The sequence below is a fragment of the Megalops cyprinoides genome, chromosome 16, assembly GCF_013368585.1.
Source record: "Megalops cyprinoides isolate fMegCyp1 chromosome 16, fMegCyp1.pri, whole genome shotgun sequence".
NCBI lineage: Eukaryota > Metazoa > Chordata > Actinopteri > Elopiformes > Megalopidae > Megalops > Megalops cyprinoides.
Window position 1 is genome coordinate 16394647 of NC_050598.1, and position 17173 is coordinate 16411819.

The window sequence follows — 17173 nt, forward strand, 5'->3', positions numbered from 1 at the left end:
AATACAAAAAGACCTGTTCATGTCCATGTACAGTACATATCAGACTCAAAAGTTAAACTGCTGACATTTTGGTAAGAGTAACCCACTTCCGTGGGGATCTCTGTCCACCGAAGCAGGCAGAAATATGAAAACACACAGCCAGAAATGCTGACTAATTAAACAGCTGCGTAGTCATGCCCCTCCAGGGCCGCTGGTCTCAGAGTTTTCACGCTGCCTTAAAAACAAACAGCGCAGAGATCTGCAAACCACATGAGTTCTGGACCAAATTGTCGGCCTGTCGGTTGGGCGCTTTGGAGCTGTGGAAAGCCTGCTGCCTGATGGAGCCGCCCCTGCCGTTGCGCAACCCTCTCTCTCTCTCTCCATTCCCTGTCAATGAATACAGACATCCAACAAAAACTTCCCTCCTATTCAGCCTGGTGCTACGGTAAACAGGTCCTGGCAAACAGCAATACTGGGGCTGTGCAAGGAAAGGTAATACAAAGCAGCTCTTAATCAATCAACACAAACACTAACTGGGGGAACTGGACTCGCAGGCTGGAAACTTACTGGCTCAATTCCCAGGTGGGGCTCTGGCATGGTATTCTTGACCAAGCCACCCAACCTGAGTTGCCCCAGTGAACACGCAGCTAGACAGATGGATAATATGTGTAATTGAAGCTACGCAAGTCATCCTGGATAAAGAAGCCCGCTGGACAAATAAACAATGTCATGTACTGCACTGCAGTTCTCTCTAAAATCACCTCTTCTACCTGGTGTTTCTTCGAATGAAGAATTTGTACAAATTACATGGAATACCTGCTAGAGTAAACAGTAATAAGAAAAAGTAATAAGACAAAATGTGTCAGGCATCAAGTGGCTAGGAAACCCTTCTGTAAAGCCTACCAGAAGGAGCATTTGTCTGTAGAAACGTCCTGCACTGCGACAACTAAATAATGGATGTCTGGCACAGGAGGATACAAAGGTAGAGGACAGAGCAGCACACAGCACCACCCTCCAGTGACAGTCATATCACCTCGGTGATGAAGGTGACCCATTCCACTGGACACTACACCCCACGGAGGGTGAGACCAATGTGTTGTGGGCATCCTGTAAATAGCCCCCCATTTCAATGCTCACCAGCCCAACAGACAGCACACACAGCTCTCCCCACATGAGATTCAATGGAGCGACGACATACTGGCATTTCCCCGGGTACCTCTCGCATTCAAAACCAGGGCACCCACTCACACACTACATCTCAAACAGCACAACCTATGCTTTGTTTAAACATCTCTTAGGAAAAAGCAAGTCAAACTCCACGATTTTGTGCAGTTTAAACAAGCTACTTCCTCTGAGGTGTGGGTGATAACATCTTGAAAAAGCCGTTAATGTGCTGAAACCTGTGAATTCCACATTTATTTCTTTGCCTAGCATATGTTTTTTCCAGACAAATCACATGGCTTGCACTTTACATTTATTCATTCGTACAGCTGGACATGTACTGAGGTAACTGAGGTTAAGCACCTAGCTGAAAGTTACAAAAGCAGTGCTGCACCCAGGATCTGAACCTACAGCTTTCTGTTTATGAGCGAAGCTCCCAAAAATTCTCCACAGAACCGCTGCCTACATTCCATCTTTAGCAGGCCTCTCTTTAACACTCCGCTTTAGACGGGCTGACCTCAGAGGTGAGAACCGACACGCAGGGGAGACCTTACAGCACAATGCAAACTGTCTGACTGACTGTGCTGACACATTTTTAGTATTCACACACATGACAAACTCTTCCCTTCCAGAAATAACTTTTCCATCTCATCCCTCTACTATGCTGAGCCTCAGCACTTCAGTAAAAATCTACACGTGGAGGTAAAGCTGGTCCTGAGATGTGAGGAAGAGTTGCACCAGGGCTGGGGAGGCTGCCACGCCTTTACCCCAGGCCCTGGGGAACCCGCAGACTCAGAGCAACACTCTGAACACTGCTTGCTGACTTTGCCCATAGGCTGGCCAGTTCATGTGGGTAGACAGTATAGACAAAGACAAAAAACTAAGCATATACATTACCTCACCCCTCAGGCTTCAGAGAGCAGTATAAAGAAGGAAGCACAAAAGTAAAAAAGAGGAGGAATGTTTCAAGCTGAATTCCACTTCTTCCCTCCTTGTCCTAATCCAAATCAATTCCACTTGCTACAACAATCCCCATAAATGAGCAAATGTTGCAAACCCCCCTCCTTCAGTTGAGAGTCAGAAGAGATCAGTCAAACATGCAGTACAGAAAGCAGAAGCTGCCATCCCTTAGGACCTGTGCTTAGACAGACGGGGCGGTGGTTCTGCTGCCTTCCCATGTAGCAAAACACCAGCCAGCATTACTCAGAGTGGGAAAACAGGCCTGCTGCTGGCACATTCGGGAACACGACCTGATCTCCACATATCCCAGTCTCACTGATTCCACCCATCTCCCACTGCACAGCCCTCTGCCCCACACTGAACCCAGGACAAAAAAAAAAAAAAACCCACAAACACACTCACACTGAGACCTACCCCAGCCTGAAAAGAACAGAACAGAACGCACTGGCCCGGTCCCTGTGGATGCTGTGCAGTTTGAATAAGGTGAAAGGGGGCCAGACCTGCGAGAGCTCCTTCAGTGACTGCGAGCGGCAGAGTGTGCTCCCTCCACGCCTTTCAGAGCTGATCTGGAACACCAGCATTCCTGTCTGGCTCACAAAGACTCCAGGCGGCAAGTCACAACACTTCCTGCCAGGAGAGAGGGAGCTGCCCTGTGCCTGTGCGTGTGTGTGCGTGCGCATGTGAGAGGAATGTAGTGTGCGCTAGTGTGTGTGTGTGTGTGTGTGTGTGTGTGTGTGAGAGAGAGAGAGAGAGAGAGAGAGGAATGTAGAGTGTAATACTATGTGTATGTGTGTGACAGAGAGGGAAAGAAAGAGAGAGAAAGAGAGAAAACAGGGAAAGAAGTCCTTGTTTTTATACCATCCTTTTTGCTTCCAGATGGACAGAGGGGAAGAAAATATACAAATAAAGAGAACAGAGAGAGCAAGAGAGCAAGAAAGAGGGAGCGAGAAAAACAGACACAGAAAAGAGAAGAAATCCCACTTATAATGTCTCACTGTTCTTGCAAAAGATGTCTCAGACCTGTACAGGCAACAGATATTTACTATAAACCTCAAGTGTTCCCCTGTGTGCAGTGGAATAGCTATAAACTTTTCTCTGAATCTAACAAATTCTGCTGGCTTAGAAATCAGGTTAGACGGGTATTCTGAAGTTTTATTCACGCATCTTCATTGTGGTTTTCTTGCAATACCAATAAAGCCTTTAGTGCTACTCTCACCTGGGGCACGCCGCGTCATTTCTTTGAACAGCTACTGTGAATATGACTGCTAAATCTAAAGAGGCATTCCAGGGACAGCCTAATCCCTTTTACTTGTATAGACCGGAAACAAAATATTAACTCTGGCTTTGAAAGGGGTTTTTCATAATGTTTTGCAAATTATTTTTCATTTAAACTCTTTGCATACAGAAACTCAATACATTCATAGCAGAAGTGAATAGAGGTGAAATCATTCAAATGCAGTATAATCTTGGGATTCCGCTCAGCTGAAAAAGCTGAATGTAAAAAAGCACAGAGAGAAGCAGACACTCTTGCTTTGTACACACTAGGGCCAATCAGCTGCCACCTTTGGCAACGGGTTTACCCAATCCCCACCAATCAATCCTGTTCACAGCAAAACCACCCATATGAACTAGCTTAGGTGTCATTTTTTCCCTGGTAGTTTTCCCTTCTCAAATTCCTGGCTGCAGAAAACAGGAAGGGGCTGATTGGGTGAAAGAGGCACCTTCCTATCACTCCGCCCGCTCCCTTTTCATTTCACACCTGCATTTTGAGGGGTACCAATAACCGTGACATTTCGACCCAAAGGATCGCCAGCCCAGACTCCACCTGTCTTCCGGTGCATTCCGGGAGGCTCCAGCGCAAAGGCCACAGCGCAGTGAACAAATAGATCATTTAAAATGAAATTAAATTACACAGCAGACGGAAATAAACAGGGCTATCGACCAGCCTGAGTATTCAAAGCCCTTCGCCCACCTAGAGCCTTGATCTGCAGGGCGGGGTGAAGCTTTACAGATTCTCTGGGTGTGTGTTTTTGGGGGGTTACACTGCAAGGCAGGCTGAAGGCAGGCTCTGAAGTGGGTGTTGGCCTGTCTTGTGCCGCTGGTGGCCGGCTCCAGTCTGGGGTTTGAGGGACAGCCCCAGGGCGGTAGCTCGCGGGGCTATTTTCAACATGGCTTCATTCATTTAGTTTCTCCTATACTCCACAATGCAAGTGGGCCTCCTGGCCTAATGTCATAGTAGCGGCGTGAGAATTTAATAAAACAGTCGACTGTTTATACTGATACATGATCTGGCATGTTGAGGAGCCACACATGTAAATGAAATCACCAGTTACCACAGGTTAAGCAATAGTGGTTAGTTCACCAGTCATCCAAAACAAAGCCCTCCATTCAGTCCAAATGGCACATTTATGAAATCACAACGGAAGTCTGTCTTCAAATACTGACAACCTGCCGCTTGTGAAATGCACACATAGAGAGGCCTCAAGAAGATGGCACCCAAAGTATGAGAAATTAAATTCATAAATAAGCAAAACCTGAACTGGTGGTGTTCTCAAGACCGAAATCCCTGTGAAGCCACAGAGCCTGCATTTCCTCTCACACACACATGCACACGCGCACACACGCACACACACACACACACACACACCCTGAAGACTAGACCCTTAAAAACACTGCTAAAAAAACTGACAATGATCAATAGGTTTCCTCTGTCGCTTACTTGAAAGTCTGGATCACTAAAAGGTTGAAATTCAATTTTGCTGCATGGCCACTGTCAAACCCACCATTTAAAGCATGCACACTATCAATTTAGGCTATCCTCGAAGTTTGGATGGCTTGCATGTTGGCTGAAGGTCAGCCAAACCTTAAAGGGTTTACCGGGCAGGAAGAGCCAATTCTGTACCACTGACATCTAGTATGACTGCATGATACAGCAAGATTTAGGCAGCGACTTTTTCTGGCCATTAAAAGTCGAGTTTTTGAGCACAATGCACTATTTAGCATAAGGACACACCCCGTGGTGATTGATGCTGAACAACAAACAATGGCTTTTGGTGAGTCCATTTTATTTCTGAGAGAAAAGCATCAAACAAGCTCAAGAAGCAGAGAGCAGAGGCTAGAGACTGTTACACCAAGAGTGAAAAACATTCTCTTTCTTACAAGCAGGAGCTAAGCTGTGCCTGTTAAATAGCTGCAATCACTCTGCTCACTCTCCGTCAGTCAAATGTAGCTGCTGCGTGAGCCGCTCATGAGTCAAAAAAGAAATTCCAGAACCAATTTCCTCAGTACAATTTCCTGATCACATCCTGAAGAGCATCAATTAGAATCTGTTGATTCGTACTTCGCTAACATTCCAACCTGATCGCTCTCAGAGATTTTCAAATTCCTTTCAGCTCATGTGACAAACGGCACACATCCAAGCCGCTCTGAAACTTGCCTCAACTTGGTATCTTATGCAGCAATGAAGGAAACCTGCACTGGGGTGGAAAGATCCCCTGCAGCATCCACCGAAGAGCTGGATTTGGGTAGAATTCACAGCTCTGCATCTACAAGGGGCTTGACTGGGCCACTCAAGTGTCCCAAACAAATGAAGTGGAACACATTAGCCTGCTCTGACTGGTAGTAAAATGCGCGAGCTTCAAGGCTTGATTGCTCTTGCATGCTTTTCATAATTAACACGGAAGGTTTAGCCGTGATTTCCTCATTAGTGCTTTCCCTTATCTCTGGCCAGCCTGTTCCACGCCATGCTATGTGTGACAGCTTCGGATTCTGCAGTACCGACGCCTGGTCTGACGAGGTCGGAAATGGGGGTAAATCATTCTTCCTCGCTTTGAACATCAACAATGGAGTGCGAGGAAAACAAAGTTCGAAAAATTAAGCTTTTATTTGGGGAAAAGTGCCTTTCACACCGGCAACACCTTTCACACCCAGGTTCCAAAGGGTTCAGGGTGGACAACAGAAGCGGTCTGAATGTGACAAGATTATGAGCTTAGTCTCCAGCTGCTCTAAATCATTATCAAACTACACCACCTCAGGGAGGCGTTTGGATGTTACAGAACAGGTTTGGCGTACAGCGTAATCGGTTATGTCACATACAATGACATTGCTTCCAGCAGAGGCACGTGGCATTTGTATTGCCCCAAGCCCCTATCCCTAACCCTAAGCCTAACCCTCAGAAACAGATATTTTTATGTGAATACTCCCTAACAATAAAGACATGACAGATTAAAACACAGAATACTAATGAGAATATGTAAATTATAATAGCCATAAATAAAACATATAAAATAATACATTAAAATTAAACAATAAAAAATCCAAATCTTTGCAACGGTAGATCATGCTTGGCTCAAATGTGATTACACAGACAAACACCTAAAGTACAGGCCACACAAAGGCATGCCATAAAAAGAGCAGACAGACACCTCTCCTGTGAGTAACAACTGTTTGCTATTGACAGATAGTGGGTCAGACCCATGATTTAGCAGCATAGCACCATCTAACTCTCCAAGACAGGGTGTGTTTGTGACAGAATGGGAAAGAACCACGTGGGATTCTTTTAGTTGGAACTCCACCAACACCCTGTCGGAAACATTCAGGGCCCACTTTATAACAACCTAGCCCTGTGCTGCATAATTACAACTTGATGGATGACGTGTCTTCAGTTTAAGTAAACACTTCTGCACAGCAACAAAGAAAATGATATTGTTGCCTGGGTAATTCACACTTGTCTTACTTACCTGAACCATTACCCAAAACCTCACTTAACAACAAAAACTAACCCAGATTCTAACCTTAACCTCAAATCCAATCCTATGAGCAAACCTCAAGAGGATTTTGATATAAAGTCGTGGTGAAAGTGCTTTGGATCTCTTATACTGTGATGTCCACATCACGTGTTTGTCTGTCCTTGTACTGTAACATAATTTCTTCAATTACCATGACTAGTGGAGTATGTAAGTTGACTTCTGTGGAAGTCAAAAAAGCATGGAAGTAAACAAATTAGTACTGAGGTCAACCTCACCAGCATGTTCCTACTAATGGCCAGCAATCTACAGAGAGATAACAAGATCAGCGTGTGAGTAAAGAGCAAGATTACATTTCTGAAAAACAATTTAAATGAAATTACTGTACACAAGCTCCACCAACCCCATGCAACCCCAATAACTCCGGTGGTTAGTACCCTAAATCCACTGAGGAAATAGGGACAATTCAACAAAGTACAACAGTTTTTGTCCTTTCAGGGAATGGTAAATAGTTTTCCTTATTCCTTAATCAAGACGTTTAATGCCAGCAACACCAATACGATGTACATACTGGGGGAGGTCCAATTATCTCTGATCATCTCTACAATCTGCCACAGCTGGTTGGACAGATGACACTATGGATACTACTACACAGGCCAAACATTGGTCCACAGTAGCAACCTGACTCTTTGAGTCAACTCTTTGTGCCACTGATTTCACAGCTACAGGTAGACATTGCATAGGCTGGAAAGAGAGATAAGCATAAGCATCATATCTGTAAATAAAGGCATGTAATTTGGCCTCACTGATGAGTGATTCTTTAATAGACAAACTGGCACCACCTGGGTATGCTGTCTGAAATGCATAAAAGAAAGTTTCCAAACATCATGGCTACCATGCTTGTTAGTATGAATTCTAAAACAGTCACTCTTTTGACTGGGTCATATCGATTACAGTAGTTTTAATCTCTTAAATTATTATTGAAATAAGGACTGATTCTTTAAAGTTGCACATGTCAGGGCAATTTATTTTACCCAACTGTCTATATATAATTTCACCCCTCCTGATCTCTCTCCGCTGGCTACCAGTTAGAGCTCACATACATTTCAAAATGCTAATGTTTGCCATCTGGGCAATGAATGAAATGCCCTCCTCTTATCTTCAATCCATCATCACACTCCACACGCCAGGTCACACATCGTAGTTTACTGTAGAGTGTGATGTATTGTACTTATGTGCCGAGGCATGTCTGCACTAGTCATCACAGCACTGTGTGAGAGGCTAGTGCATGCCTGAACATGGTCAGTGGTGTCCTGTATGAACAGTCTTTCATGCAACTTCAGCAGATAAATCTAACAAATCTAGCATCTAGTCGCTCTGGATAAGAACATCTGCTAAATGACACAATGTGAAATGTAAACGTGTAGTGAAGAAATGCTCACGCGTGCATTTCGGCGTCTCTTGATCGACTATTGATTTGTTCCCCAGGAGACTGATTGACCATTTCCTCACTTCTGACTCTGACAGTGCTTGGCTGGCAGAAGTTCAGAGATGGGCTGCGAACTCAGGGAACATTCTGAGGTGAACTCTTTTGCTTGCCTGGGATTGACAGCATGACAGATCAACATTTGCAGAAAAGAAAAGGCAGGGCTGGGCACTCACAACCTAAGCCCACAGTGGTGATGTGCACTTGCAAATGTTTATTTTGCCCATTTATTGCTGCCACGACCAACATCAGGGTCACGCACAGCTAATGCCAAAATTCAGATTCCTAGAATGCATGTTCTTGTGTGTTCCTTCCTGGTGAATCTCAGCAAGGCTGTGGGGGAACAACAACTGTAGCCTGACAAACATCTTCTCCTCCTGGATATGGCAGAATAGCCTCAGCACTGTCTCTGTGGGCCCCTGCGCAGCCGGAGGATGATCTTGGATTACTACAGTTCTGCTGATGCCTTGTGGGTCTCCTATCAATACCAATGGCAGTCATTTCTAATCCTGGGTCATTCCACGTGGACTGTGACCGATTTTGGTGCGGCCCACTCAGATTCCCTTGAAAGCACAATGCTGCATTGTCATGTGAAGATTTGAACACTGGCAAAAACCCTAATTCATATTTAACCATATCTCAGAAATTAAGTAGTCATTTCTGCCATGCTCATGACTAACCCATGACAAGCTTTAGGATTTTGCAACTGTTTATCTACCCATGATAACAATCTGGGTGTCATATTAAAGCTCACACATGCCAAAATTATGAAACATTTTGGATACAAAATGAAATACTAACAAATCAAGACACCAGGATGAATTTGCCAGAAAAGCCAGAAAACATCAGGAGTTTTGTCTAATAAAATCCAAGAGGGTCACACTAAATGAGAATGACCTTCAAGTCACTCAGGCACTGCTGAAGTAACAGCTCTCACTGGCAACTTTTATACTATTATGATCTTGACTGGCTATTATGATTGTGAATTTATGGTTGTGATTCATTATCATATAATAATACCAAAGTTGTTACTATGATAAAGATCTTGAGTGCAAATTTAGAACAATACTTTTGCAGTTAGCTTTTCAGTTTCAAGCCATTTTTAGCAAGTTATGAATCTATAAGCTGAACTAAATGATAAATCTTATTTACCACATGCAACCGAGTACATCAGCAACCAAAAAATATCTACTAGGTCATATGAGAGCTTCATGGTGACAGTATGGTACAACAGATGGATACTGTTCTTGTATCACATTCTATGCTTGTGTATATGATGCTGCAAAACATTTCCCCAAGGGTTTAATACAGACCAGGTGGGACCTTTGTTAGACAACCTCTAAAAGACAATGACATAAACCCAGACAAAGGATAGCGACAATGAACTGCAACTTCCAAACACACTGCCGACCATCACTTCCAAGCAACCTGAATCATCATTAACACTGAAAATAACCTATCCAATCACGAAAAGTTCTTTTCATCACTACTGAGATTAAAAAAGTTAGCCAAATACTCAAAATTAAGGGTGAAGCACAGCTATGGTTAAACTGAATGTCACCCACAGTGACTTATGAAATCCTCCCTGACACCTGTGCTGCTGAAGTTGAAGTTCACCTCCAGACAGCCTGCACAGTGCTTCATGGGTCTGCCCCAGTGGGCCGAGGGCCAGCTGTGCCTCTCTGTAGGAAAAAGTGACCCCCCCCCCAATGCTGAGAACACAGACACCAGGACTCGCAACTGACCAGGGATCAGCCTCAATTAGCTACCACTTAGCTGCGATCGCTTCTGAAAGCCTTTGCTTCAGCCACTCTGCTCTGCTTACTGGCAAAGCTCTTTAGAGTTTTTGTATGTGATTAAATGGATTAGGATTACATGGCACAAAGGTCATACAACACTTCATCTGTACTCCCGTTTTCAGAAGGATCTGACATTCCGGCCTAAGAACCCAGTGACAGGAGTCCAACTCCTGAGACCTGCTTCTGTTGGTGTTTACTCCCACCTATATACCAATGTCTCAGCCTGACACACAGCACTGCGTGTAATGACCAGACAAGGGCCGTTATTTTAATCTAATAAGCAGTCACAAGTGTGCAGTTTTTGCTTTTCTACAACGACACAACAATGGTCCAGCCAACAGTACCAACCCCTGCATAATACTGCCAATATGCTCCAAGTAACTCACTCAGACTGACACTCCAGTCTAGTCTCAGAGTAGTGAACACACAACATTCCTATAACACAAAGTGCACCATTGCTACTCTCATCCACACTGATGGATTTCTTTATGCAATGCAAAGAGGAGGCTAACTTATCCATGTTTCTTTTCACCTGTTTAAAAAGGCTTGTTGTTTATTTTTTAATTTTTTGCATGCAGAATGAACCGTTTTTGAATGCGCCAGAATTGACCCTGCTGTGGGGGCATCTGTCCGCCTTCTCGGCCAACGCAGTTAGCACAGAGCAAGAGGATGCCAAGAATCAGGGCCCGAGGATCCGTTCCAGCTCAAACACATCTGAAAGGGCTAGAGAAAAAAAACACAGTTTCTCCTAATACTGGACGTGTCCTTTATCGGGAGCTTCAGACCAGCTGCAAAAACATGCACAAAGAATGTTTAAGCCATAGCATGATCACCTTATGCCTCGCTGGGAGGAAAGAGGCCTTCAGACCCATCGCCAAAGTCAGTCCAGTCAGCCCTGCCCACGTCATGTGACCCACTGCTTCACTTCCTCTAAGCTGATAAATTCTTTCCCATTCCTGTCAGTCCTCGTTAAATTCAAAAATGCCTTTTTTTTTATTCACTGTGAAGGTCACATTGTTTTGGGAGTTGTTTTTTTATATTGTGGAATTTGTCCTTGCTGATAACGAATGATCCTCTGTTCGATGTGTAATAGGTGAGAATGGTAAACAAGGTCGTTTCACTGCTCAGACAAGCAGGGACTGAGTAACAGAGTGGCTTAAAATTTACTACACACACTGGCCCAGACATACCCAATGCTAAAAGCTAACGTATCACAACCACTATGCAACAAGCAGGGTCAACACAACAGCTCTGAGGCAGGAACAGATGGTAATTAATTCCAAAGTTTGGAGAGAGGACAGATGCATGCTGGGACAATATTAAAGGGGAAAATTCTCTCTCTTAGGATTAGGATGAAGGTAACGATGAAGATTTGCTGTCACATGGACAGGAGAGCAGTCAATACACATACCTAGGATGTCTGGAGCACATATCATTATACATTAATGAAGAGTGATTCAGGATGCATATGAGATGGTTTCAGCTGTAGCTTTCAGCCTCTGAAAGTAACTTCCCTGTCACTGTCCAACTCACTTATTCAAAAGACCAGTTTGGGTGGATTTAAGACAAAGCTTATATGTTATGTTCCAGAGCTCTTCAGAAAAATGATTTGCATTTATTTTTGATCTTTCACATAACCACTACACTCTTCTTTTCATCATCAGTGTTGTTTGGTTATGGGGTAAAATTCAACCACTTTGCTACTTTATACCGGCATAAACATCCAGTGGACAATTATACGCCAGCCAGTCGAGCTGGCATTCCAAATTAAGTTTATTCTGAAAACACAGTAAGTAATGTGCATAAACCAATTAGACCCTAACTTAAAAGCAACAAAGAGCACTAAAATGAATTGAGTTACAGGGATACTTACCAGTGGCTGACCAGCCCAATTCACCACCCGTAGAAAATACACAACCCAGATGCTTTGACTTCATTTAACTGTAAATAACGCCCCCAATCAGAGCAATTTCTGAGCCACTGAACTCTGACCGCAAAGCTGTGAGGTGATGAGGGGACTGCCCTGCTCCTCTGTGTCTCGGTTCGGTGTACACACAGGTACAGCCACACGTGAGATTTTATTCTACAGCAGGGCTTCAAGCTCAACCTTTACACTCAAGCCAAACAAGGACCCTATCCCTGCGGACAGCTGATAACGTGAACATTCCTGTCAGGGGAAACACCAGAGCAGTGAAATGTGTGATTCGGGGTGTGGCCACTTTAAAATCACCTTGCATTCAGCACACTGCAGATATTCTCACAGATATTTCTTGACAGGGGCAGCCAAGCCCGAATTAATTTTTTAATCACTGCGCTGGCTGCACGCATCACTGAAACACAACTGCGCTCTCATTACTGTTCGAACGTCTGTGCCCAGATGAGACAGGAGATTCACCCTGCCACAGCACAGACACCCGTCTGCCCCTGCCCCCTGGCAGCCATGAGGAGCAACTGGTCACTCTTGTTTCCACCATCACGGCACTCAAAGAGATTAACTGAAATCTCCCTGCTACAGACAACTTTGAGAGCTGTGTGAATTCCGCAGTTCTACAAATCAGACTGACACACCATGCCCTGTTTGTTCAAGAGAAAACATTCATTCAGCCATCAGAGGGAGAAAGGCTAAATATCACTTGAAGTGAGCTAAATCAAACATTACAACTGACTTACAAAAACTAAGTAAAGTTTGCACTCTACTGTGCACTATGAAAACACTCGTGTTATGGTTAAAGGATTTTGAAAGGCCCATTCAATGAAAGGTGATTCATTTCATTTCCTCCATGGAAAACACAATAACAATACATACAGTGTCAGAATACAAACAGTGTCAGAAGCCCTTTTCATAATAAACACCTACATGAAGACAAGGGCACAGATTTACAGGGAAATGGCAAGTAGAAGGCATCACTAGAAAGCTCCTCCTAAACTCCGCTGGCCGACCGAAACGTGTCACTGTTGCAAGAGCGGCGCTAGACGCCGCTTAGCATGCGCGCCGCGCGACAGCCCACCAGCTGCGACAGCCGCTGGCCCCCTGACAGATCAATCAACAGGAAAGCGCTGCAGTCGGGGACAAGCTGTTCTGACGCGCCGCAGATATACACACAGGGCAGAGGAGAGCCAAGCTGACGCCACGCCCTGACGCTGCTGCAGGGAAAAGGGAAATCTCCCCGGCGCGACGGGCCCTGTAGTAGTAGTATTAACAATGCCACGCCCGAGGAGGCCGGCTACGCACACACCTTGTCAACGGGGCCATGCCAGGAGCTACGGATTTGCAGAGCTGTAACGGGATTTCACGCACAGCGTGACTTCACCTCCGTCCATGAGTCAAAGCCATGCCTTTTAAGGGTTGTTCTCCGCAAAAGGCTGCGACTGCCAAAGAAAGACAGCTAATACATTCCTGCCTGACCACAGCAAAGAAATAAGCCAAGGCCTCTTTGATTCTGGGACCATATAGCTCGACATCTGTGTGCTCAGTAACCAAAAGTTGAGCCTAATGTACAGTACCGTCAAGAGATCCTTCAAAACCGATATTCCATTCCTCTATACCACTAGCCACCTTCCTCAGATTCAGCTGTCATGTCGTAAAACAGACTAAGAGCATTTATTTGATTGACAGCCATCACACTTCACACTAGAGAAGAATGAAACCTTCCCAGAAAGCCCTTAAAGCCTCCTCACACTAGCCCAACAGCCCCCTTCAGGCCAGGACCGGTGAATCTCTGGGATTAATTTCCATTGTAGTGCTAGATGCGCCAGGTAGACAGGACCAACGACTCCTCTCCTTAATCTGAATAAACATTCCAGAAGACAGCAGAGCTTTTCTTTGCTGTAATCTTTAAAATCTATTCAGTCTAGGTCAGCTTTTGTTCTTACTTCACACTTGCCCTCCCTGCCATCTTCACTAATTTGTGTGCTAAGGAGTGCTCAGTTTCTTTAATTTAGTCTGAATCAAGATCCCTTTACCATGCTGAGCTTGCATTCCACTGTGTGAGCACTGCAGCTGTAGTGACAAGTCCACTTTTGAATGTTGAACACCACCCTTACTGCTTGTACCTATCCTGTGATAATGTTTACTTCATGCTCAAGTGGCCCTAAGGTCACATTGTCATAACCCGCTGGTATAGGCAGTTCCTTGATGGCCTACCAAGTTTCTACATCAAGAGAGACAGCCACAAACTGTGAGCATTCATTCGGCTCTCATGTCAGACCAGGCTGGGCCTACTGTCTGGTGGTCTATGGTGAGCCCAGTTTCTGCTCCATAAAGAACCTGGTTTTATAACTCACAGGACCCAAAGACATGGCCAAGATCTGACAGAATGCCTGTGCTGACATTGAATGAAACAGCCGTTCATCGGTGTAGTTTTCAACTGTCAATATATTTTCCTTTAATATCTGCATAGATGCTCAACAAGACTGAACAAGACTCAACTGGTCAACTGGGTATGCTAACTTTTCACAGTGACTGAAAATAGATACTGGCTATCTATCACTAATTAGCTGGCCGGATCTATAGAAAATCTACATGAAAAAAGAGTGCCCATCAGCCCATGCCTAATGCCAAGCAAATCAGCACAAAGGCACGTGGTGGGGTCAGAAGGAAAATGACATATAAACCACTGATCACAAGATTTTGAGGTCTGTAGAAGGTCCATCTGGAAGAACTGGCTAGATAAGCATTCACACTACAACAGCCCTTCCTCCTCAACATTCAAATCGAGAAATTATCAGGACCGTAGGCAGCTTCTTTAGTCCTTGTGTCGGAGAGACTTGGCCATGTGCTTGTGCTACTATCAAGAATAAACATGCAATCTGTATTACTTGTGCGATCAGTTAATTCCTCCACTTTTAATCAGTTGTCCTTTCCGGACAACGGCGATGATTTATATTTGTGGCGGACTTTCTTGGGATGCACACATTAAATCAACCGAAAGACTCATCTTCACCCCATCTCCCCCGACCTTCACTTGCTACCTACTACTTAATGCAAAACCCATCCACAATGACTACTGTAATAGCATGATCTCATTAATAATATCACTGCTTTTGCTAAATGCGGCTGCAACCGACCGTCTGAAATCATCCCATCAATTTATGCTCAGGAAAGGCTACGCACCCGTAGCACGTGGGCAGCAGCCCGACCTGACGACCCCCTTTCAGACAGTGATCATAATAATCTGTTAACATAGCCGGCCGCACTTTTTTGAAACCAAAGAGAAGGGAAATATTAAGCTTCCCGTTAGATTGTCTAAACCCGCGCAGCTGCTCCGCTCTCTGCGACACTTCCTAAGTTGAGTGGCTAAGCGTACCTGCAGATGGCCAGCGCTACGTCTCAAACTGGCTAATAACATTGCCAAACAGTGGAGCGCAGCGGCACACCCTCACTTCGCTGTGTAGTTAGCTTGCGTCAGCTAACACTGACCTCGCGTTTACATTCTAAACCACAGTCTCAGCGTATAGGTGCCACAGCGTTCATCAGATTGCACATCAGTGTCCCGATCTATAATGCCTATGTATTTTGAAAAGCACACTGTTCGGTTAGTTAGCTGATCACGTCACAAAAAGTTAGCCACTGCCAACTCTACAGGAATACCATGCATCATTTCTTTTCTTTCTTCCCACTGACAACTTATTGACGGCAAATTTCAACAGTGTGCTTCAAACTTAGCTGGATAGCTAGTATCAAACCCACACCACTGTAACTGATTGTTGAGTATCAGTACGTAAGTTGTTAGCCAGTCCAAGAGCATGAACACGTTCATTGTAATGCTGCGCTAACGGTAGTAGCTAACTTGGCTACCTAACAAAGAATGAGGAGTAAAACTTGCAAGTTTGCCATGCAGTGACAATTCCCAGTGATGCATGATCACCCTCTCCGCGGTTTATGTCACACAAAACATTCCAGTTAGACTAAACAGATAATTCATACAAGAACCAGTTAAACTTACAACTTACTTTTTTGATCCCCTTGTGCCAAAATCCCGATTACGTCCAACTCGTTTCACATCTGCGACTCTCTCCCTTCTTTTGCATACATAGATTAAAAAATGGGAAGGTTGAACCGCCCACTATGATTCTGATTGGTTAACGCTGAACAAAGATACGGCCGATGCCACAGTCTGATTGGACAACGCGCTGTCCGTATCGGGAACGTTCCTGCCTTTGGGAAACAGGATGGGATTTCCTCCTGGAAAGGCAGCGCTGCACCGTTTCTTATTAGCCTCGAGAAGCGGTAGCGAAGTTGGTAAATAGGAGGTAAACACGTAAATTTAGATGTAAGTAACGTTGGGCTTGTCATGCACCCCAACGGCACGTTACGGATACTCAGTTTGCCCTCTGAAGTGATGCGTAACACATGAACTCATTGTGTTGATCAGTTGCTTATCCAATGAATTTTTCTTAAAACGAAGGAAACATATTTTATCAGCTCTTTTGTCTGGCTGAATTAATTCAACGGTTTACCTCACTGCAGAATCTCGCATAAATAGCAATAGCAGTGTTTGTCCTCACCATGTAAATATTTGCAAGTAAGGAGTCCATAATTAAAATTTGCATAAAATATTCAGCCCCCAGGCATAATTGATCTCACGCACAATCTCCGCAGGAATATGCCATCCCGATGATCATAGTTGTCTGAAGACTCTGCAAGTCAGGAAGAGCTTCAATGAAATACTGAACTGAGTTAAGCATTGCCTTCTTACGTGAAACGTGTAGGGAATCAGACCACGGATATTGGTCAATCATATTTTTCTGACTTGTAACTTAAAGGTTGTCGATTCCATTCCCAGATGGGCTAATGCTGTTGTATACTTGGGCAAGTTGCCTAAGTTGCTTTCAGAAGGGTAGTCGTTCAGCTGCATAGGAAAACATGTCTGGGGCGCCTTCTAAGCAAATGTAATATGTAATGAGATGTGTCGACGACTAGCGACTTCGTCACACCAGCCGCTGGAATTTCCTTGAATTTTCTGACATCTGCAGAAATTAAAGACGGATAAAAAAGCAGTGCGAATTGTATGACTGAATAAACTGTATCTTGGTTACAAATG

At 44.5% G+C, this 17173-nt stretch overlaps 1 protein-coding gene across 6 annotated transcripts in view; it reads right to left on the reverse strand.

The window, feature by feature from the left end:
• Nucleotides 1-16158, reverse strand: part of LOC118790862 (plastin-3-like) — a 34206-nt gene extending 18048 nt beyond the window's left edge. For 2 of the 6 annotated variants that reach the window (XM_036547968.1, XM_036547963.1), the window contains exon 1: nt 16083-16158. The gene's annotated coding sequence lies outside the window, so the exon portion shown is untranslated. The other 4 variants (XM_036547966.1, XM_036547964.1, XM_036547965.1 and 1 more) reach the window with 4 other exon arrangements.
• Between the last annotated feature and the right edge of the window lie 1015 nt (nt 16159-17173).